The following is a 25,457-nucleotide window of genomic DNA, read 5'->3' on the forward strand; positions in this document are numbered from 1 at the left end:
TAGCACATGCATGTTAGGCAAGTATCAAAAAAGAAAAAAAATCACAAAAGCAAAAAACAAAAACAACCAAAAAAAAAGTTAAATACATGGGCTTTTGTTTACCATTGTGCTTGATACACATGGAACAGTGACCACCGAGCAATTCGTTTTTACTGCATCTGTACTTTTACATCTGTTCTGAGATTGCCTAAAACATTTAAATACAAAGAAAATGTATAGCAAAACGAATGAAAGCAAACAGCAGGTAACTTTACAAATAATGGACTGTGAACTGTTTCTGCCCTTATTAGAGTAAACTGGGTCACGACTTGGTCTAGGGACCACTTCTGGAGCTGCAGTCCAGGGCGTGCACACAGACACACATCCCAATGCGCATCCGTGGGGTGTTTGTACCACAGCCTCCCTTGTGCTCCAAATGTTAAAGTACCCACAAAACTGCACCGCTGCCTAGAACCAATTATCCCTTTTATTCCCCACTAGCACAAACCTTTGCTTAGATATGGAAGCAGTTTTAACACTGGCCTTTCTGAAGCCACCGTGCACCAAGATTACTGTGCCAAACAAGCATCACTCCTGTAAAAATTCCACATCCCCATATTGGCCACCTCAAGATGAAAATGAGTAACTCCCTAAAGTTAACTGGCTCTACTCCCCTAATTAGTAAAACATAAAAACCACATGTTAAATACATAAACTCAAATAGAAGTAACATAAACCTGTCATAAATGGTAAACAAAAACAACTACTTGTGGGACAGGGTGGATGACAAATGATCTACTGTGTAAATTTTAGAATGAGGCAGACAATGTTTGGAAGGCCAGTTAATTTTCCATTCCTTCTCCTGCTTCTGCTTCGTCTCCTTGGGTATCCTATGTCCACAGTGTCAAAGTGTATCTCAGTAACTGCATTCTTAGCGTGCTGTCTTTGTACGACTCTTCACTTAATGTATCAAGCTCAGCAGTGGCTTCCTCCAAAGCTGTTTTTGCAAGAGAGTGGGCTTTCTCTGGGGAGCTCAGAATCTCATAAAAGAACACAGAGAAGTTAAGGGCCAGACCCAGTCTGATGGGATGTGTTGGTTGCATTTCCTTTTTGCTGATTTTAAATGCTTTTTTGGCATACATGCGGTGACTGGTCCACAATTCCTTTCTTGTTATAAGCAGCAGCAACCTCGGCCAAGTAACGGTAATTTAAGTCTCCCTTCATTTTCAAATAAAAGACTATGCTTTTTGCTTACAAAGCATTGGGGATCAAGAACTTTTCCAAAAGAGACAGTACATCATTGCAGATGTCTCTTAGCTCAGTCTCAATTTTCTCTCTGTATTCTCTAGCCATCTGCTGCTTTTTCTCAGGACTTTCTGTCTTTTGCTCAATACTCGAGACGACCCTCCAAGATGACCTACGGGCTCCTACAACATTTTTATAAGCAACAGAGAAAGGATTTCTCTCCTCATTAGATTCCTGAGCTCCTTGCTCAGTTACAGATTTCATGCAGCTCCCATGTCATCTTACCGCTCAGCCTGCTCGGCCAGTTTGGCCTTCTGCACCAGCTCAGTTTTATCCATAACTAGATAGTCTGTATCTGGAGTGGGTGGTGGCACACAGAACCAGTTCTGAAGTCTCTGGGCTGGGGTGGCAATAAGGCTGAGACTCTGTCCCTGATCTGGCTGCTCCCCAGCTACAGCTGCTCCATCTAGATTATAAGTCCTTTTAAGATAAGGACTGATATAAATTCCTTATCTGTTTTGATATTGTCTTTGGTCTTTGTAAGTTTTTAGCAAACACTTATTAAAGGAACTAAGTTGAAATATGTTATTTGTAAGAAACAAGTTATAGTCTGTTGTGGTTCATGCCTTTAATCCCAGCACTGAGGAGGCAGAGTCAGGTAGACTGCTGAGTTAGAAGCCAGCCTGGCCTATACAGTAAATTCCAGGCTAGCCAAGACTGTATAGTAAAACCCTGTCTTAAAAACAACAAAGTAAGAAGTTGTATTAATCTTCATCTTTGGAACTTTAGGCTATTTTAAAAAAGAACATTAGTGTTAAGATTGTTTAGGAAAGAATTAACAAATTGATTAGCCCTAAGATATTGGCCATGTAAGATCATTGCTTTATGTTCTGTGGAGACAGATATGCTGCCAATTATGTCAGTCTGCTTTTTTGACACTTTGATTTTCTTTTGTTCTCTTTTATATTTTATTATTTAAAACAATTGTTAAATTTAAATATATTAAAAAAAATTTAAATATATTTTGATCATATTCCTTCTCTCCCCCAAGTCCTTCCAGATCCTCTTCTCTTCCTCTTCTCTACCCACCCAACTTTAAGGTCCCTCTAAAACAAAAACAAAAACAAAAACAACAACAAATGCCTCCCAAAAACAAAAAACATAAACCCAAAACAGCAGAATCAAGAAAACAAAATAAAACTATACCCCAAATGGAAAAACAAAGCCAAAGCAAACCAAACTCCAAACTGTAACTAATAAAAGCACACAGAAAACTAGAGCCCACTAGATGATGGCTAACTACCCCTGACCATGAGGCCTTTCCTAGAGTGGCTGATATACTCAGGGCCACTCTATTGGAAAAAACTGATTTGCCCTCTCCGAGCAGGTATAAGAGACAGTTGTTAACTTTTGCCCTAGTACCTAGTTTTCATTCATTTATCCATTTTTTACTTTTTAATTAATTTATTCATATTACATCTCAGTGGTTATCCCATGCCTTGTATCCTCCCATCCCTCCCTTCCTCCCATTTTCCCCTTACTACCCTCCCCTATGACTGTGACTGAGGGGAATTTCCTCCCCCTGTATATGCTCATAGGGTATCAAGTCTCTTCTTGGTAGCCTGCTATCCTTCTTCTGAGTGCCACTAGGGCTGCCCATACAGGGGACGTGGACAAATATGGGGCACCAGAGTTCCTGTGAAAGTCAGTCCCCGCTCTCCACTCATCTATGGAGAATGTCCTGTCCATTGGGTAGATCTGGGTAGGGATTCAAAGTTTACTGCATGTATTGTCCTTGGCTGGTGCCATAGTTTGAGCAGGACCCCTGGGCCCAGATCCGTAGTGTCCTTCTTGTAGGTTTCTAGGACCCTCTGGGTCCTATTTCCCCATTCTCCCATGCTTTTCTCGCTTAGAGTCCCGATAGGATGTCCCACGAAAGTCTTCACTTAATGTTTATGAAATAAATTAAGTCTATGTATTATTATTCACCATTTTAACCACAAAACATAACACAAAATATAATGAAATAAAACAAAATCTATCACATTGAAGTTGGACAAGGCAAACCAACACAAAAATAAAAGAGCCCCAAGATAAGGTACAAGAATCAGAGACCCACTCATTCACACATTCAGGAGTCTCATAAAAGAAACTGAAAGATGTAATACACATGCAGAGGACCTGGTACAGACCCATGCAGGCCTGATACATGCTGCTCCCATCTCTGTGAGTTCATATGAGCTTTATTCAGTTGATTTAGTGGACCTTGTAACCCTGGTGTCCTTCATCCCTTGTGGCTTCCACATTCCTTCTGCATCCTTTTTTTCCCCCACAGGGTTGCCTGAGCTCTGAGGAGAGGGATTTGATGGAGACATCTCAACTAAAGCTGAGGACTTCAGTTTTAATTCTCTGAGTAATTTCTGACTGTGGGTCTCTATATTGTTCCCAACTGTTGTAGGACCAATCTATGAGTATAGAAGAATATCATTAAAGTTCATTTTATTGTTAATTTTTTAGACCAGTGTTATTTGGTTTTACCCTAGGTCTCTGGGCTGTCTCGACTGTGGTTCTTGGTCATCCAAGCAGTGGTGAGTATGGGTTCCATCTCATGGAATGGGACCTTACGTCAAATCAGACATTTAAAAAGAAAACCAAAATAAAACATAATAAGAAAATCGTCACATTGAAGTTGGACAAAACAAGCCAATGGAAGGGAAGAAGCCAAAAAGAAGGCATAAGAATCAAAGACTCACTTGATGGCACGCTCAAGAATCCCATAAAAACACTAAATTGGAAGCTATAACACGAGTACAGAGGGCCTGGTGCAGACCCATGCTGGCCCTGTGCATGCTGCTTCAGTTGCTCTGAGTTCATATGAGCTCTACTTATATTGATGTATAGTATTGTGTTTCCTTGGTGTCCTCTATCACATCTGGCTCTTACGTCCTTTCTACCTCCTCTTCCACAAGGTTCCCTGAGCCCTGAGAGGAGGGAGTTGATAGAGACATCCATTTAGGGTTTAGTAGTCCAAGTTCTCACTTTCTGTATATTGTCTATATTGGTAAGAACTGCTTCTTACAACAGATTTATCAAATAGACCAGCATTGTTCTCTTTGATATGTAGTCAAGAGAGTTTAAAACATTTCCCCATAAAATCTGTTCATAAATATTCATGGGGCACTTTTCCTAATACTCAGAGATGTGGGAAAAGACCAGATGTTCATCATCAATTGAATGAACCAAAACCCGAACCTATCTATGCAATACAATATTTTATTTAAAAGTGGGATGAACCTTGAAATCATGCCAAGTGAAAAGGCTGTGTATTGTATTCCATTTATATTGCAAAAGGCCATGTGTTATGTAATTCCTTTCATATGACTAAAAATTTCATAGAAATAAAATTCTGTAGAGGGTATGAAGGTCTTGTACACACAGATAAGCACTAGGCAAACCAGGATGGTTAAACACACAGGCTTTTTTCTTCAAAGGAAGGAGATGTTTACCTCTTTTCCACCCAGGCTCCTGGAAATGGATGTAGTTTTATAACCCGGTGATCTTTTGCTGTCTGATGAGCACACTTGCTTGCATCTCACAGAATTTATGTTTTACTTATCCTAGACACTTTACCTCTAAAACCTTGAGCATTACTTCTAGGCCATAAAACCCACCCTTCTAAGAGATGTCACTGGGCTTTACATCATCCCAAGTGACTTCTATGCTATCTTAGAGCTAGGTCAATTCTGACACCCACAGACATTATGTTTATTTCAGTCATCCCCCCATACCCTTATCATGAGCATTGTTTCTGAGTCAAAAGAACCCATATTATGGAAGAAGCCATAAGTACTTTGTAAAGAGTTTCAGTGTAAACATGTCTTAAGCTTTGTTGTACACACAGAACTGAGTCATACCCCTCCAAGATTGTGCTGTGCTCAAATATGGCTGAAATAAACTATCTGTTGTCAGACTCCAAAATTTTGAGCCAGATCTCCTTCTTCCTTTTCACAGGTTATTCTTCTGCTGGCCCTGGTGTTTACAGGTACGTCCCACAAAAGACATTTATAATTTCTGGAGGCTAAGAAAAAAGGTATGAGATTTATTCTTCAGGTGAAGACATTTATGTAGATATGTTACTTGTGATGTTTTTATAGCCTCATGAATATATTAAAACCCTATTAAATTATGTATGTTAAGTGAGTTATTTTCTCATATACAAAACAACGTTGACATAGATTTTTGTGTAAAAAAGATGATGCGGGATAGTGAGGTGATTCAGCACTTGCTATAAAGCCTGGCAACCTGAGTTCAAGCCCTGGGACCCACGTGGTAGAAAGAAACAACCAAATCCTGAAAATTGCCTTCTTACTTTTGCCTGCGTGCTGTGGTATGTGCTCATCCTCCTGTATATACATATACAAAATAAATAAATGTTTACATTAAAAAGATAAATCTATTTTTAAATTAGGCCTGGCATGGCAGATCATGCCTTTAATCCTAGCACTCTGGAAGCAGAGGCAGGCAGATCTCTGTAAGTTCAAGGCTAGCCTGGTCTACAAAAGGAGTTCAGGACATCCATGACTTGTTAGTTACAGAGAGAAACCCTTTCTCAGTACACCCCCCACCACAAAAAAAAAGAAAGAAAAGGAAAACCAAAAGGTCACAGGTCATGGAGAAATCAAGCTGGAGCTGAGCTGGAAGCTATCCATCATAGTTCCAGAAGGTACTATGGAAGCTTCTGAGGGAGAAAGTCATCAATAGTTGTGCTCAACTATAAACCCTGGGAACTTCTAGGCAAGATGTGCCCACTGGTGCAATTGTAGCAGATATTATGAAGATAACCACTGCTTTATGAGTGGATCTGTGGCCTACTCTCCGAGAGGGAACTCAAGCCTCGCTCTGTAAACTTGGTCAAAGTCCTTAGCTCAGAAGATCATAGGCCATAGCAAGGAACCTACTACTATTGGTTTTCCTAAACAGTCATATTGTCAAACTACATTCATACATTTATAATCATAGATTAGTGCTGCATCCAGCTTTTATTAGAGAAACTTCTTACTGTACCAAGTGGTGGTTAATAGAGAACTCTGACTGGTTAAGTACTGAGAACAAATAATGGTAGAGTGCTAAGCCCTACCTAGGAGCTATATGCATGGGCTCTATCACTTAAGAAGAAACAGGACCTGAAGCTTTGGGTCTTATCAGGTAAAGTACTTCAACTCTCAGGAACCTTCCTTTTTCCATGTGAAGCCTTGGGCTTCCTCAGTTTTTCTCTTGTTCCTTACAAACTGTTCTACTTTAAGAAGAACTCCATGGGACAGTGGACAAACATGCCTCGCACTCCTAAGTTGTAACATGATAGCTGTTTGCTTACATTTCTGGCTTTTGAATTGAGTCTTGGCTACTAGGATAGACTGAGCCCTATCTTTTTTAGTCTGAACTCTTTAATACCCATTAAAGTACTTTGTAAGGGTTCGAAGACCAACAAACAATTTGGTCTTGTTTAGAAAACAGATAGACCTCAAGGGCCATTGTGAATACCACCATGGAGTACCATAAAATACTTTTTTTGTTGTTTTTTTGTTTGTTTTATAGTTCTGATGAATGTTTATTACATTTAAGATTCAGTATGACAAAATCTGTCTCAGCTATTGATTATTTCTTTTATTTTTGGAGACACTATGTAGCCTTGGCTGCCCAGGAACTCTATGTAAACCAAGTGGACCACCAACTTACGGAGATCTGCCTCCCTCTGCCTCTCCAGGGCTGGGACTGAAGGCATGTACAACCATGCCTGACTGAAGTGGTTATGTATATTAATTATAATGAGGCAGAGAACTACATTAGTCATTTCAGCACATGAAAGCAAGTTGAGGTTTGTGGAAGGAGGGTTGGTGCATTAGTAGAAAGGCAGACTTTGACGTCTTTTGTCTGTAATATATTTCTGTTCACTGTCATAAAGTATCCTTTAGAGCTGTTTGTCATAGAGCTATTGAAACACAGTCTCTGACCAGCTATGTGCCCTATCCGCTTCTTGTGGAATGTGACTTGGAAGCTAGATGGAGAAATTTAGGTGTAGGGATAGAAAGGTGTCAGAATAGCGACAACATGATCAACACAATTGAAAATACTTGTGTATATTTGTTTGAAACAGGGCCGTCCTGTATACCCTGGGCTGGGCTCAAGCACATGATCCCCCTGTTTCCACCTCCTTAGTGCTGAAATAGGTGCACACCACCCTGACTAGCATGATAACTGTGTATTTGTATTATGCTTGTTAGGATAACTGAGCCCTACCTAGGTGTGATCCAAATGACTAGACGACTGGAAGATGCCATTAGCCTTTGTCTGCCGCAGTCTCATCACTGAGTGCTCCTGGCTTCAGGCTGGATTTGATTAGCTGTAGTTGCTGGTGAGAGACTAGAGGGTGACAGGGAAAGCAGAGATCTCTCTCACTGTCCTTGGTGTCAGCTGCTGCTTTGTCATGCTCCAGCTCTTCCTACTGCTGCTTTGTGCCAGTTGACCTTGGCCCTGCAGGTCTGAGAATCGTTTCTTCCCATAGATACACTAGGATAAGGGATATATACAGTCCTTGGTTTTCTCATTTCTGGATTGATTTACCTCTCTGTAATTTTGACTCTCAGTTATGTGGGTAATGTGGATTATATGTTTGTGGGTAATTCATTGTGCTCAACCCCCTTTCATTATGGTTGAAAGTGAAACATCCCTCATAGTCTCATATGTTCACGGTGCTGTTTGAGAAGGCTGTAGAACCTTTACGACTGGCCTACATAGCGGAAGTGAGTTGACAGGAGCAGGCCTTGAAAGTGCTATACAACTTCAGCCTTCAGTCTTCTGTCAGATTCCTATCTGCAAAGATGTGCAGAACTTGGGCCATATGTTTTTGACAAGCTTCTTTGCTATCTCCTGTTGTGACAGTATGATGTCCCCTGAAACTATGAGGCAGAACAAATCCTTTCTCTCTAAGGTTGTCTCTACCAGATAGTTCACCATTGCAATGAGAAATATAATTAAATGCAGGTTGTGTAAATCTCCAAAGGGACTGCTGTTTTCCTGTTTAGACTTTGATGCACTGTGCTGCTTCCTTTGGGAAAATGAGAAAGTGAGTCTGTAAAGGAGAAAATGAGATAGTGAATGCCTGTACCGCAGCCACCTGCAACATGAGAAAATTAACAAACACTCCTGCTTCGTTGGCACCCAGGCATTGCAAGTAGATGATTCTTTACCAGCATTGCACCCGTAGATAAAGTGACTGGAACTGAACAATTGTTTGCTTTCCTCTGCTTGCAGGGACACTGCTCCTGATAACAGGGCTGCATTTATAACTCCTTTTGGAATGTGTTGTATCTGCTAATGTCATGCCTACATAGACATGATTGCTATGAAAAATAAATCTTAAAGCCTTGGCACAGACCATCTGTGCTTCTTCCTTCAGTGAAGTCTTGTTAAGCAAAACTTTACCTCAGACAATTTTCCATTTACTTGGATAGTATTATATAGTTTGAATTCTATTTATCAGAAAATTTTTGTCAACAGAGTAAACCTTGCTACTGAGGAATATCAATGTATTTACACCTATGATTTTTGAAAATGTAAGTTAAGATGAAATCATACTGGATTATGGTGGGTTGTAATCTAATTTGAGTGGTTTTCTTTTATTTATGTGTTCTGTTTTTGACATAGTATTTCATATAGCCCAGGCTGGCAGTGAACTGTCATGTAGCTGAGGCTAGCAGTGAGCTGTGATGTAGCCGAGGCTAGCCTTAAACTGCTGATGTTCCTGCCTCCAATTCCCAAATTCTGGGATTACAGGTATGCACTACCACACTGAACTCTGAATGGTGTTTTTACACACACACACACACACACACACACACACACACACACACAGGGAGGGGGAGAGAGAGAGAGAATGAGAATATATCATAAGATGGAAAGTGCAAATCATGCATATGTAAATTAACTAGTATCAGGAACTATAGGATAACCACAAGTTTAAAAAGGTGTAGAAGCCAGGTGTGGTGGCACACCTGTGATACTAGTACTCAAGGAGGCAGAGGCGGGCAGATCTCTCTGAGTTCAAAGCCAGCCTGGTCTACAAAGCGAGTCTAGGACAATGAAGGTTGCACAGAGAAACCCTGTCTTGAAAAACAAATATATGAGAGAGAGGGGGGGGGTAGTAGCCAGACATGGTGACACACACACACACACACACACACACACACACACACACACACACACACACACACCTTTAATCCCAGCAATTGAGAGGCAGAGGCAGTTTGAGGCTGGTCCAGTCTACATAGTAACTGTAGGCCAACCAGGGATATATGGAGAGACCCTGTCTCAAAAAAAGACAAGAGTACTTAAAAATGAATACAGATACAATCTTTGGGGCTGGAGACTGCATTGATTGCTCTTCCTGAGTACTGGGGTTCAATCCCTAAAATCACATGGAGTGTCACCGCCATTTGAATGTCAAGTCCAAGGGGATCTGATGCTCACTTCTGTCCTGTTTGGATACCTACTATGCACACGATGCAGTAACATATATGCAGGCAAAACAACTACACATAAAATAAAATTTTAATTAATAAATCACAACAAAATTTAAGGTGTAGGATGGATTCTTCCATTAGTGCCTTTAAAAGTACATGGTCCCATTGATACCTGTCCTCCAGGCTGTGAAAGAATATATTTATTTTGTTTAAAGCATTTAGCTTTGGTGTTTTATTATTGCATCCATAGGAAACTGACATCGATAGCGTCATGTAATGTAGGAAAGATGATAAACTATGCAGCACATGCCCTTTGCTACTTTTGGAATCATATACTTCAGGCTTTGAACTTTTTCAAACCTACTTTATTTGGGGTTCTTTAATGCTTGTACCTCCCTTCCAACCCACCTATCCTAGATAGGAGAGAAAAGAGGCTAATGGGCACAGGAGAAGTAGACCTACTTTTAGACTCAGTTCCTTGGAGCCATTCCGCTGACATAGTCTTCAGGATTCCAGCACACCAGCAGTTCTGCAAAGGTGACTGCAACTGCAGCTGCTGGAACCCAGAGCAGCAGCCAGAACCCAAAACCTCGAAGTATTCGTGGGAGTGGTTCTCTCTAGGAATGTCTCGAAGTGGAGTAATGAACAGCCAAGACCAAAAAGCCAAATATATATCTCCTCTCAGAGTCAATACTAGGATGCTGATGTTGATCAGTTGGTAAAGACTATGCCTCTTCTATGGACAAGCATCACCTGTTCTCTCACAAGTCTGCTTCCAGCAGAAAAGCACTGCACACCCTCACCCAGTTTTTTTTTTCACATCCCACACTTGGGATCAAACCAAAAACATATTTATATCCACTATAATATACTACTGGTCACATAAAGTGAGGCAAGAAGTCATCTTTATTTTTTTCTGGAACAGTTTCTAAAATATTGGTATTGTTCTTCATTAAATATCTGACAGAATTGTCTATTAAGCCAGACCCTGGAGACTTTTTTTTTTAGTGAGATTTATATGGTAACTTCACCTTCCTTAACCCTCATGGGATTATTTACGTGATCTTTTTTAATGTTCTTTTTGTAGTGTTGGCTCTTTTGAGGAATTGATTCATTTCTTCTAACTAGACAAATTTATAAACTGTCTGTAAGGTCAATGCTAAAATCCCCTATTTAATTCCTGATATTAATAATGTATTTAATCATCATTATTAGTCTTGCTAGAGGCTTATTAGTATTACTGCTCGCTTTTATAAATTAAAATATTTTTGAGAAAAGGTCTCACTCCTTAACCCTTGCTGGCCTGGAACTCACTATGTAAACTCCACTAGAATGGGATGCATAGATGCTGGAGATTAAGATATTGGAGAGTGTGATACGACTTTCTCACGTACTCTGGTGCCTCACATTTGACCATGTCCCCTGGAGGGGGAGACCTGGTGGCACTCAGAGGAAGGACAGCAAGTAGCCAAGAAGAGACTTGATACCCTATGAGAATATATAGGGGGACATAATCCCCCTCAGGAACAGTCATAGGGGAGGGGAATATTGGGAAAATGGGGGGGGGAGGAATGGGAGGATATAAGGGATGGGATAAACATTGAGATGTAACAAGAATAAATTAATTAAAAAAAAAAGATATGGGCTACCACTCAGGTTCAAAGTTTTTTGTTGTTGTTGTGGTTGTTTTAGTTGACTTTTATTCTATTGATTTTTGTCCTCATTCTGTTATTTTATACTTTAAATTTCACTTGATATCTTCTCTGATAAATGTTTTTCCTTCTCCTTTGTATTTAAGCTTTTTTTTTTCTAGAAATATACACAAAAGTATAAGCTGTTACTTCTTTTTTTCTTTTTAAAGGATCTCCTTAGCTTGGGTTTTCAGAAAGAAACTAATGAACCTTGGACCACAGTCTTTCCTGTTTTCTCTCCTATCTATCTATTTTCTCTTGAACCTGAAGAAAGTTCTTTATTTGAGGAAGTGGCTTGTTAATCATATGGTGATTTCCTTCTCTTCAAACCTTAGGTGAGGTATCAAAGTCTCAATGGTCATTGGCTTTAGTTTGAAAACCAGAAACACCAAGCACTATAGATTCCTATAATTACTGTTAGTGTGTATTGTAGATTATATACATGTGTGAATATATACAGGAAATATGTCAATAAAACAATACCACAGAAATTCAGAAGACACTTGGAAGAGAGTGAATTCTGCTATAGGCACAGCAAGCGATAGAAAGTGAAAACAAGTACAGTTGCCTATGTGGTGCAGCTTCAATCATTGTTTTCTTTCTATCTCTAAACTTTACTTGTTTTGAGTCATTTTTTAATTAAACACTACTTTTACATTTTGTTTCTTATTCTTTTGTGAGTAATAATTTTTTTTTCTGTCTGGCTGTCCCAAGATTCATTTTCATTTTCTTTCTTTTTTTTTTTTTCAAGAAAGAGTGTAGCATTGATTGTCAGCGATTCCCTTTGTAGACCAGGCTGGCCAAACTCCACCTGCCTCTGCCTCCCTGAGTGCTGGGATTACAGGCATGCACCACCGTGTCCAGCTTCATTTTTATTTTCAACATACAATAGACACCATTGAAATTTATTAATCAATTGTGCTACAATTGTTTCTTCCTATGTCCTTCCATTGACCTTTATTTCCCTCCTGCCCTTCTTCCTACATTTCTGTGTTTCTGTCTGTCTTCTTTCAGTACTGGAAATTGAAAACGGGGCCTTGCATATGCGAGGAGGTATTCTCCACTGAACCCTAGCCCTATCCTTCTCATTCAGAAAATTTCCATTTTCTTTATCCTTAGGTATACATCATCTTTTAAAGTGTGGTAGCTGCATGTGCAATTATGGATCTCCTAAAGTACTTTACTTCATGTTATTTGAACAAAATTTAGAGAAATATTTGCATATAACTTTGAATAGATGTTCTAAATTTGAGAAAATGAGCTGTTTTTCTTAGAAACTACTAAACTTGAAGTTTAATCATGTCAAATTAGTGAAGAAAAATACTGTGATAAAAAGAACTGATAAAAATCAAGTGTACATACATATATGATTGCAGAAATATAAATATATAAGTGCATCTGGGTATCCATACTCTGATTTTATAACCAAAGTGGAAAGAAAAGAAGACTGATACTAAGCAACAGCATCATTTGTACATTGCTAAAATCTGTAATGGTGCTGACTTCCTTGGGTTTTAAAACCAAAGCTACATTATTTCCTAGAACAGTGTTTGGATATTTAATTTTATATTGTTGGAGTTAAGAAGGACAAGATAATCAATAAAAATTAGATTGCTAAGGGAAGGAGAAGGACAGAGGAAAGAACAGTAAATATACTAATTTGAGAAGTAAAGGTCAAACCATTTGTACTTCAAAATACAAATTTAAATTAAAGCAGTTAATGTGACTACATACATGCTTACAAAACCTGAGGGAAGAAACGATAGATTTGTGCTTAATCACGTTGGGCTCAGAGTGTTTGTTTCTGGAAGCTAATACTGTTAAAGGAATTCTCATTTAGCTTATTTTTCCCCTAAGAAACAGACAAAGCACCACAAGATGCAAGAGGAAACAACAGGAGACAAATATCGGTACATCTTTGAAGCTGGAAGACAAACACTTTCATCTCCTTAATTTTCTTTCTGACAGCAAGTACTGGGAGAGGAGGGGCCATGAAAAGAATTACCACACGGCCCATGAACAAGGACATTCCTGGGACAAGACAGTGTGCCTTGGCGATGGGCTGCCTCAGCTCAGGTGAATACAGGAGCTGTTCTAAAAAGTCTGTGCACTGAGCTGTTGACCTCCCAACTCCTTTTCAGTCTTGGAGATTGGCACAGGAAAGTAGAGCTTCTACCCAAATCGTACTGTGTCAGACAAGCTATAAATTCCAGAACATTAGCATACAGGAGTTGAAGGAGGTTGCCGTCTTGACAGGATGAGGAAGGGAAGATCTTCCTCACAGAGTGGGGAGATTCTCAATCCCCCATCATGCTCACCAGTTAGCATTGGATTTCTTTTTCCATGTCCTTGTCCTACACTGTGACTTGGTACAGTTCAACATGACCAGCAATAAAATTTCTAGAGAAACCTCCTGATTGTAAAGCTTCAAAGGACTTCAACAAGCTTGTAGGCTCTTAACAGATCAATGTCCAGTGAAATGTAGAAGAAAACCAAAAGATTCCAAATAAAACATTGGCTTTTTATACTCAATCAAGATTTTATTAACAATCGTATATTTATGGACCTCACAGATTTATCTAACACCTACCTAACTAGAATTTGTACACTTTGACCAATGTTACTGTTTCTTTCTCCAGTCTTGCCTCAAGGATCCTTTTCTTCCTTTCATTTTATAGGTTTGACTTTTATAGATTCTGCATATAAGTGAGATAATATGCTATGTTTATTTCTATGTCTGGCTTATTTCACTTAGCATGCATAATGTCCTCTAGGTTCATGTACATTGTTACAAATGGTACAATTTCTTTTTAAGTAGGTGAATAGTTTCCATCATGTATTTGCCACAATTTCCTTTTATCTTTTCATTTTTTATTGGGTATTTAGTTTGCTTCCATATTTTGGCTGTTGTGAATACCATTGCAATGAAAACTAAACTGCGTACACCTCTCTGATGTAGTGATTTTACTTCCCTTGAATACGTAAGACTGGATCATAAAATTTTTTCTACCATTAAGTTTGTGATCTCCATGTCATTTCTAATAGTGCCTATACTAAATACCTTTTCACTAACAGTGTATAATGGTTCCATTTCTTCCCACATCTTCACCAATATTTATCTTTTATCATTCTTTTTATTCTTTTTTTTGAGACAGGCTCTAATTATGTAGTACAGACTGGCCTGGAACTCACAAAACTGCTGCCCCAGCCTTCATATTGCTGGGATTACAGGAATGTACAGTCATGCCTGGACTATCATTTAAAAATATTTCTTTCCGGCTGGAGAGATGGCTCAGAGGTTGAGGGCACTGACTGCTCTTCCAGAGGTCCCTAGTTCAATTCCCAGCAACCACATGGTGGCTCACAACCATCTATGATATGTGTTGATGCCCTCTTCTGGCTTGCAGGTGTACATGCTGGCAGAGTAGTGTATACATAATAAATAAATCTTTAAAACTATTTCTTTCATTATTTGGAATTATAACATAGTTACATCATTTCCTCCTTCCCTTTCTTCCCTTCAAAGCCTCCCATAGTTCCTCCTTTGTTCTTTCTCAAATTCATGGCATTATTTTTCATTAATTATTGTTATAGACAACTCATGTATATTCATATATATTACACATATTTTCCTAAAATCAAACACAATCTGATTGTGTATATATATATGATGTGTGTATGTATATATGTATGATGTTATTTGTTTTATCATATGTATAATGTATATCATCAGGATTGACCAATTTTTATTGGATAACCAATTGGTGTACTTATCTCTGGGGAATACTATTTCTTCTTCTCTTAGCATTCCTTACTTGCCTATTGTTCTTGGTGTAGGGTTGAGGCCTCTTGGACTTTCCCTTGTACACTTTAGCATGTCTATTGATGTCATTCTTTTTTAGCTCACCTTTGGGCAGTCATGTTGGTGAGACTTTATAGGTATAGCTTCTGGCATTCCTAGGAGACACAATCTCACAGCAAATGCCTTGATCTTCTGGCTCTTAAAAATCATCTTCTTTCTTCTTCCACAATGTTCCCTCAGGTGTGGGGATTGTAATCTAGATGTATCCATTGGAACTGGGCTCCACAACTCTGCATTTTGATTGGTTGTGGTTTTCTGTAATGCTCTCCATCTGTTTCAAAGAGAGGTGTGGTGTTTTTAATTTTTTTAAATGATGGGTGAGGACTACGCTTATCTGTGCATATAAGGACACATATTTAGAATGTAGTTAGAGATTAGGCTTGTTTAGTAAAATGGTGACTGCGGGTTCCCCTCCAAGATCCATGACTTCATCATCATGGGTTGTTGACTACATTTTTAGTATTGGGCATGATTTCCCTTTTGTTAAGTGGATCTTAAGTCCAATTAGTTACTTCCAGGGCCTGTGTTACACTACTTCACCCTTAGGGTTATCATGCCATGCTGGCCATCCTTGTGGTTCATAGGCATCATATCTGGGTAGAGTGGTAGGCTACTTCCCTCCTTTGGTACCCTGAAATGTTGTCCCCAGGGAGGAAACATTCAGATCACTTTCAGCTCAGGGGTCTCTGGGTCTTGTGTCTGATATGCATGGTATCTTCAGAAATAAGGAGTTGCCTTATACCTCTGGATATATGTGAGTGAAAACCAAGAGCAATAGCAATAGCAGTAGCCTGTAATGTTTTGGGAATCTCTCGGACAACCGTGATCAACAATTCAAAAGCAGAGCTGTCATGCCTGATGCTGGGAGTTTGCTCAGGTAGGAACTTTTCATTTCAACTATATATGTATATTTATATACCAATTTTCATGAGCTATAGGTAATTTTAAATAGACAGCAAATATTATGATTCCTTATGAATTTTTCAAACATCCTTAACTATTACTTTCCCCTCCTATCTACTTCCATATTTATCTCTTCCTTATCAGTAGAGACTGCATTTTCCCATCTCCCTCATCAGTTCACTTGTTCTCTACTATTTCCTTATTTAATGCTCCTGCAAACCCCATACCCTAGCAATGAGCTCATTTTATTTTCCTGATTTCTGAATTTACACCAAGATTTACTCACACCTGAAGATTTGGAGGTAGGATTGTCAGATTTGAGTTCTTCTAGTTCTATTCATTTACCTGCAAAATTCATGATTTCTTTTTTTCTTTACAGCTGAATAGTATTTAATAGTATACATCTACCACAGTTTCATCATCCATTTGTCAGTTGAAGGACATTTAGGTTGTTTTCCTATCCTGGTTATTGAGTGCATATTATAGAACAGCAATAAACGCAGTTGAGCAAGTATCTGAAGAGTAGAACATAAAGTCCTTGGGCATATGCCAAGGGATGATATAGCTGGGTCACAGGGTAGATCTAGTTTTAGATTTTTGAGAGTTTTCTATGCTAATTTTCTGAGTGGCTGCACCAGTTTGCAATCTGACTAGCAGTGAATGGGGATTCTTTTTTCCCCATACCCCAGTGCAATTGTTCTATAACTTGGACATGAACTTCTTTTCAGTTGTAGCATTTTCACATGCTTTTTGATTCATACTTTTAAAATTTCTGTTTCCTTTGCAAAGCAGGAGCTTCTTAGTTTGGTATAATCTCATTTGCATACTTTTGCTGTTGGTATCATACATAAAAGTTCATCACTCAGATAATATTCATTGAGACTTTCTCCTAAGGCAGAACACTGGATTTGGATTGTGTAGCAGATAGGATTCATACAGGATCTATATTTCTATCATAGAACCTAAAGAATTAGTGATAGGGTGAGAAAGTGCAGGGGTGAAACAATGACATCAGACAGTTGTGGGTAAGAATCCAAAATTATGGCAAGAGCAAGCAGAAACAGCCAGTCAGTTTTCACAGGGTTGTCTGAGAGTTTCACCTTAAGCCCCAAAGTTGATGCCAGCAATGGGTATGGTGGGGTTTTGGTTTGAGGGTGGTAGTGAGAGGGCAGTGTCTCCAGATAACTCCCTTCTGAACAACTTGATGCTCTGACCAGTGCTGAGCTTTCTCTCATCTTTAACTGCTGCTATCTACCAGATTAATGGCTTTCTCAGAGATGTGGTCGCTTCTTTGATCAAAGGCACTACGCCTTTGAACAATGATTGCCTTTCTTGTTTTATAGCCTTCCCAGATTTCCAGTTTTCATCTGAACAGTTGTAATACTTCTGATAAAAATTTGAAGACATCATGATCAGCACTTCAAAAACGGAAGTATCATTTTAATGGAAAACAAGATATAAACTTCAATGTTGTTAATTGTTTATCACAGTATAATACAGGAAAAGAAATGAATACTTTTCTCCTTTATGATAGCTGTGACCTTCACCTCAGAAGTCATATTTTTTTAAGTGACCTCAAGTTTATTGTCCTCTTGTTATTTGTGAAAAGATGGTCGATCTTGCTTCCTTGGAAATAATGCATTTTTTGTTGAAGATCAAGTTAGGAGATTTCAAAGTGAAGGGAAAAACTTTTGGTAATAGCTTTTTATGAAAATATCTCCTCTTCCAAAACAACTTTTGCCAGACCTTGCAACCAACTTAATGTGCCTTGAGATCATTTAAAACTGTAATCAATCTGCTTTCCTACTGTGTAATCTCTGTTTAAGCTTAACGTACCTTTAACAAAACAGTGTAACCAAACTCACTATGCCTTAGATTTTCCACATAATCAGCTCTTAAAACCAAAGCTACATGCATAGCTTTAATTTTAAATTATGTACCCTTCCATGCCCCTGACTGAGAACAATGTGTGCAGGTGTATGGCTTGGAAGGTGTGTGTGTGTTGCGGTAACCATTTGCTGAAAGCACCCAATGGATTGAAAGCAGTTTAATACAACTAATATCCATCTGGAATGTTGGAAGCAATAGATGGATGTCAGTTGCTAATATCTATGTGCAGTTTTGAGTTCTCTTGTGGGTCAGTGGAGTTCAGTAAAGTAATTTTCCCCAGGTAAACTCTGTTAAAGATTTTTGTAGAAAAGATTTCCATTTTCACACCACGTTTTCTGTGCTAGTCAATGAATCGAGAGCAAAGTCTTTGCTAGGGATGGATAATAGGGGCAGACAGATATCATACAGAAAGGGAAGGAAGGAGGGAGGGAGGGAGAGAGGGGTGAGAGAGAGACAGAGAGAGAGAGTCCGCAGGAAGGTATGCCTAAAGATTGTGTTAATACCAAAGTATCCTACCCAGGAGTCATGAAAATCTAGAGGATGTAAAAACCAATCCTCCTGTCTCCACTGAAGGACAACCAAGTAAAATATCAGTGTAATTAGTAATTGTCTGACATTAGAGGCTAATAAGCCTGGCGCAAAGTAGCAGTGCTGAAGTGCTCTTCTGAAAGGTTCAGACGCACACAGCCAATTTGAAGCTTTAATCATGTAGTCTTTCATAAAGGGGTTTTAGAATTAAAATAGCATTTTGAAATATTGTTGTAGCATGTATTTTGAGACAAGGTTTCTTATATCCCAGGCTAGCTTGCCACATATCTGAGGATGGCCTTGATCCTCCTGCTTATACCTCCCAAGTGCTGAGATTATAGGTGTTCTTCGACATCCTGAATTACATGGTGCTGAGGACTGAAGCCAGGACTGTGTGCACGTATGCAAGCAATCTAGCAGCTGAACCATATCCTCACATCTTCTTTTGATATTTTGTTTAGCTTTCTTTTTTATTTATTTTATTTATTGCATATGAGTGCTTTATCTGCAGAAGAGGACACCAGATCACATTATAGATGGTTGTGAGCCATCATGTGGTTGCTGGGAATTGAACCCAGGACCTCTGGAAGAACAGTCAGTGCTCTCAACCACTGAGCCATCTCTCCAGCCCCCGCTTTCTTTTTATCTTTATGTGTATGTTGTGTACACATTTGTGGGTGTGGGTGTGGATGTGGGCATGTGTATACCACAGTGCACATGTGGTGGTCAAAGGACAACCTCAGCTGTTGTTCCTTACCTTCTCCCTTATTTGAAACAAGCTCTCATTGCTTGCTGTTACATGTGCCAGACTAGCTGGCCCACAGGCTGCCAAGAATTCTCCTCTCATCTCCTTTCTTGATGTATGAGTACTAGTATTCCAGGCCACAGTATTACTGTGTCTGGCATTTCTGTTGTTCTAGAGATCTTAACCCAGGTCCTTATATTTGCAAAGTAAGCACTTTACCCAGTGAGCCAACTCCTCAGGCTCCCTTTCCGCTTACAGTGGTTGCTCACACACAGGATAGTAAGTGGAATGGGTTGGCTGATAATAGTATTGATCAGTGCTTACCATCCACATCCCAGTCTGAAAGAAAATTGCTACCAACCCCCCAATACACATATACAGAATAAACCCAATTCCAACAAACATAAAACAAACCAAAGCAGTAAAACTGAGCCTGTCTTCTTCTAAAGGCTGGAGAGGAGTGGGTATGGCATTCCCTGTCATTAGAGAGTTTCTGTTTCTTCTGTTTTCAGATCAGCCTGGACGCTAATATTCTGTGGTTTCCTGAGTAAGTGCATGGCCTATGAGATTCTGATTCCTCCTATAAGCCTTTATACTTTGACAACTGTGGCCCCATGCTAAAGCCCTTGGCAGGAGAGGATGTGCTCTAAATTCTAAGTTGTGTGCTCTCTCTTCAGCTATTAAGCTTTTTAAAAATTTTTATTTATTTTTAAATTTTTATTTTTCATATACATTTATATCATTACACACATATACAATAAACTACCTACAGCAAGAAGAACCACAGAACAATCAGAAATGATATAAATGTTACATTCACAGTGTTTTGGCTATTTGTATTTGGCAGCCTTGAAGAAAACATCTTTCCTATCTTGGTGCATCTGAAGTTCTGAATGTAAATCATTATCTATCATATCTTGTCATTATCAATTTAAAACATCTATCTAGACCTAAAAACACCTTAACCCCTAAACAACTAAGCTTAATTGTAAAACTAAACTATCTGGTCTTCAACCCCATCAGAGACTTGAGAAGGAATAAATTTGATTACCTGAGTAGACAGGAAGTGCAGTTTAGTAGCTTCCCAAATGAGAAGATGACAGAGACAGTTTGCTACCTCAGCAGTCACCCAAAACTCTCTGCAATGTTGGAGCATAATCTTCAGCCTTCTGTCCCAATATATCTGAAGACATATCTGTGAGGCAGGAACTGTTGAGGGCTTGCTTACCCTGTCTTGGCAGGGTTTGGCCATCTACTTGGCCTGCATCTAAGCTTGCCCATTTTTAGGCAGAATTTTGTGGTAGAAATGAGGACATTTTCCCCAGTGATTTGTTTGCCACATTTGAAGCCATCTCCATAAGGAGGTTCTTAGATGCTCATCATCCTCTTGAAGTAGGCTGGGTGTTGCCAGGAGTCAACCTGTCTCATTGTCAAAGAATCTTTGAAATAATAAAAAACATCTTTAAATGCCATATTCCGTAGGTCTCTTGAGGATTTTGAAGACCTTATCTGTTTTACTTATCTTTTATAGAATCCTGACTATCTTTTAGACCTAGGATAAATAATCTTGTGATAAAAATAGACTAGTAATTGATATGACCATGATTTGATCAACTGACAATTAACTTGTACAACTTTTAAAATTAGTGTGTCTGACAGGGATGCAGGAATCATAGCTTGAAGCCACCCTGACAACCAAAACCAAAAAAGCCAAAAAGAGATAGGAAAGATTTTTATATTATTCATATTAAGAAATGGACCTAGGAACAAGGAACCCTGCCAGGTCTTGAACTTACCTCCCAGAAAAGGCGGAGATGAACTGCCTTACAGCTAAATTTACACATATTGACTTTGTTGTTGTTGTTGCTTTTAATAGAAATTTTACATGGTGGGGAAAAGTTTCTTTTCTCCTCTTCATCTGGCTAAACTGGAAATAAATCTACTTTTTTACTAACTTCTGTTAATCAATTTCATAATACAGAGAAACTAAAGTGGTAGGTAAGGACCTATTTGTCCAGTAACACTACCTCTTGAACTTTAACTGGCTACTGAAGTGTCTGTTTTTTAATCTCCTTCACCTCAGGATATATGTGTATATACACATGCAAATGTGTGCATATGCGTGTTCATGTATGAGTTTAGGAGTGTTCATGCTGTAGTATGCCTATGAGATCAACATTGGATTTCACTCTTCATTTTCCCCTTTGCTTAGGACAGGGTCCTTTGTTGGTTATTGCTTTGTACACCAGGCCAGCCAAGTGGCCTTACATGTTTCTGGGAATCCTGCCTCAGCCTCCCATCTCACTGTGAGCATGCTGGGATTACAGATGAACTGCCATGTTGGAACTTATGTGTTCTGGGTATCAGAGCTCAGGTCCTCACACTTACGGGACAAGCACTTAACTCACCAAATTATGGGTTTTTGTTTGTTTTAATTTGTTTTTGACTCCCTAGCCCGACACTGATTTTGAATAGACGGAACTAAGATTGTACCGACAGTTGTGTGTGATTCCTTAACCTAGAATATGACAACTATCAGCTCTCCTCAGTGAGTCGCCTCTGGTTTCTTTCTACTTGATTGCTTTTAAGTACTCAACAGTCCCCCTTCATGGTCTGATCTAAGAAGAAGCTTCCTTCTTTAGGTTCATGTTCTCTAACACTTATGGATTAATTATGCCTCGTAAGTTCAGTCCACTCTATGAATCTTTTAAAATAATTTTCAGAGGAGACATAAGTCTGTATATTTACTGAATGTCCTGCATAATAGCTTCCAACCTTATGTACCCTAGCCATAAACTGGCTTGGCCACAAGTGTAGTGTCCCTAGGTGATTCCAACATGGTAAGTCCCTTGCCTGCATTTGATGTTTCAGACAAGGGTGTTCCTCTTAACAGAAAGGTCTTTCTCTATTTTGGTTCACTGATTTTCAATGAATACTTATAACACTGAGTTGGTAAGATCTGTCTTCTGGCTGCACCTATGTAGAGAACCTAGGTCCAGTCCATGTCTGGTACTTGGTTGGTGCTTCAGTGTCAGCAAGGCCCTCTGTATCCTGGCTAGTTGGTTTTGTTAGTCTTTTTGTGGAGCTGATGTCACCTCCAGGTCCTTTTCTTCTTCCCCCCACTTTTCCATAAGACTCTCAATGATCTGTCCATTGGTGAGTATGGGGTGGTGAAGTCTCCCACTATTAATTTGGATTGGATGTATGATTTAAACTTTAGTAATATTTCTTTTTCAAATGTGGATGCCCTTGTGTTTGAGGCATATAGATGTTCAGAATTGAGATGTTATCTTGGTGGATCCTTCCTTTGATGGGCATGACATGTCCTTCCTCATCTCTTTTGATTAATTTTGGTTGAAAGTCTGTTTTACTAGATACTAGAATGGCTACTCTAGCTTGCTTCTTAGGTCTGTTTGCTTCGAATACTTTTTTCGAACCCTTTACTCTGGGGTAATGTCTATCTTTTTTGCTGAGGTGTGCCCCTTGTATGCAGCAGAATGATGGGTCCTGTTTTTGCATCCATTCTGTTCGCCAGTGTCTTTCTATTGGAGAGTTGAGTCCATTGATTTTGGGAGATATTAATGACTAACGGTTGTTAATTTCCTGTTATTTTGATGCTGTTGTTGGTAGTGTGTGTGCACATCTCCTTTCTTTTGGTTTTGCAGATGTGGGGTCATTTATTTCCTGTGCTTTCCTGGGTGTAGTTAGCTTCTTTGGGGTGGAGTTTTCCTTCGAGTATCGTTTGTAGTGTTGGTTTTATGGATAGGTACTGTTTAAACTTTGTTTTAGCATGGAATATATTTTTCCATCTATGGTGAGTTAAAGTTTTGCCGAGTATAGTAGTCTGGGTTGGCATCATCTGTCTAGGCCCTTCTGGCTTTCACAGTCTCTGTTGAAAAGTCCGGTATAATTCTGATAGGTCTGCTTTTATATGTTACTTGGCCTTTCCCCCTTACAGCTTTTAGTATTCTTTCTTTGTTTTGTACATTTAGTGTGTTGATTATTATGGGCAGGAGGATTTTCTTTTCTCATCCAATCTATTTGGTGTTCCCTAAGCTTCTCTATGTTATGTTTATAGACATCTCTTTCTTTAGGTTGGGGACGTTTTCTTCTATGATTTTGTTTAAAATATTTTCTCAGACCTGGATCTGGGAGTCTTCTCCTTCTTCTATTCCTTTATTCATAGGTTTGGTCTTTTTATAGTGTTTCAGATTTCTTGGATGTTTTGTATCAGGAACTTTTTAGATTTAACATTTTCTTTGACTTCTGTATTGATTACGTCAATCGTGTCTTCCATTCTTAAGAATCTCTCTTCCATCTTCTGTATTCTGTTGGTGATGTTTGTGTCTGTAGTTCCTGTTCTCTTCTCTAGTTTTTCCATCTCCAGTATTGCCTCAGATTGTGCTTTCTTTATTGCTTCTATTTCCATTTTTAGGTCTTGAACAGTTTTATTCATTTCCTTCTCTTGTTTTATTGTATTTTCTTGCATTTCTTTATGGGATTTATTCCATTACTTCATCTATTTGAATGTATTTTCCTGTATTTTTTGAGGGATTTATTTTCCTCATTTAAGGCCTCTATAATTTTCATAACCTCAGACTTGTGCTTGTTTTCTTGTGCTTCAAATGTGATAGTATCTCCAGGGCTTGCTGTGCTGGTTTCTGGTGGTGTCATATGGCCCTGGGTTTTGTTGCTTGTGTTTTTAAGCTGACCTCTAGCCATCTGGTTGTCTCTGGTGTTAGCAGGCCTGGTGGAACCTCTGCTGTCCTTATCCCCATACCCCCCATAGGTCTGGCAGATCAGGAGTCAGCAGCAGATAGGGCTCTAAGCTGAATGTTGCTCAGACCAGATGCAGGCCTCCTCAGGATGGAGGACAGTCGGGGTTGGGTCCCACAAACAGCTCATCTCTGCTGGCTCTCTGTTTATGTCCTAGGTGGGTCAGATAGATGGAGTCTGTAGCTGGGAGAGCTCCAAGCTGAATGTTGCTGGTGTCAGACACAGGTCTCCTCAGGGTGGAGGATGATGGGGGTTGGGTCCCGCAAACAGCTCACTGATGGCTCTGCTATTGCTTGGGATCTTGTTAGGCCTTCCAGATCTGCAAAACCAGAATCTCCTTCCTAAAGAAGTCCACTAGGAATTCATTCACATGTTAGAATTTTAGCGTAACTGCCCTAGAGCAGCAGAGGTTGCTTAGAATTCTTTGTGAGACAGGTTGAGTTCAGAAAGGGTGAAATACCTTAGAAGGTCAGGTCCTTGAATTTTGCTTTTTTTTTCAGGGATCAAATGTGGAGAAGCTGACCTCCATTTCTTCCATTAATTCATTCATAGAGCTATATGAGGAGGGAAGAAGGGGAAAGGGGGAGAGAGGAGGGTAATCAAGAGAAGCCCTAATGGACTTATCACCAGGATCATTATCTGGTGTCTGTATCATGTCAGTCAGAATTGGTAGTGACAGAAAACTGCTTTCTCATTTTCCCCAGATAGAGGACAGGGTCATGGATCTACAGTGTCTTGAGCTTAGTTGTCTGTCCTACTGTAAAGAGACTCTGCTCCTTCAAGAAAGCAAACTCTTCATTCTACCTGAATACTATTACCTTTCTGCTTGACTTAAATAATAAGACACCTGAAAGGTAATCAACACTCTCAAGAGACACTGATGCAGTAGGATAGGCACATCGATATAGAAAGTTAAGAGGTGGGTGGGTGTTAAAGTCTGAAGGTCATCAGGCTGAAAAACATTTGCTGGGGAGGCCAACCTTTTGATCTATTTACACATTCAAGTTATAAGGTGTACCCACCCTATAGAGGGCAATCTGCTTTATCCAAAGTACACTGGTTTAAATGTTAATGTAGCTTAAATGTTAACTTCATCCAAAACACCTTCAGAGCGGTTGATCACAAATCTAGGTGTGGCTCAGACAAATTGACATTTAAAACTAATCATTGGAATATTTCCTTGCCTACTGCTCTTCTAGGTTCACATCTTATTTTCTCCATGCAATTCTTTTTCAAGTCTGATTTGTTATTTATTAGTATGTTCAGTAAATATACAAAATAATAGATTTAATTATGTATATTAACCTAGAATCCACATG

The 25,457-nt window shown here is 39.2% G+C and overlaps 1 long non-coding RNA gene and 1 pseudogene across 1 annotated transcript in view; one reads left to right on the plus strand and one right to left on the minus strand.

The window, feature by feature from the left end:
- Nucleotides 1-821: 821 nt before the first annotated feature.
- Nucleotides 822-1,562, minus strand: LOC127184922 (14-3-3 protein zeta/delta-like; annotated as a pseudogene).
- Nucleotides 1,563-10,827: 9,265 nt separating this feature from the next.
- Nucleotides 10,828-25,457, plus strand: part of LOC127184899 (uncharacterized) — a 63,596-nt gene continuing 48,966 nt past the window's right edge. The window contains exons 1-2 of the long non-coding RNA XR_007830171.1: nt 10,828-10,895; nt 13,292-13,510. This is a non-coding gene — a long non-coding RNA (uncharacterized LOC127184899). The remainder of the gene's footprint in view (nt 10,896-13,291; nt 13,511-25,457) is intronic.

Source organism: Acomys russatus, chromosome X (assembly GCF_903995435.1).
Source record: "Acomys russatus chromosome X, mAcoRus1.1, whole genome shotgun sequence".
Taxonomy (NCBI): domain Eukaryota; kingdom Metazoa; phylum Chordata; class Mammalia; order Rodentia; family Muridae; genus Acomys; species Acomys russatus.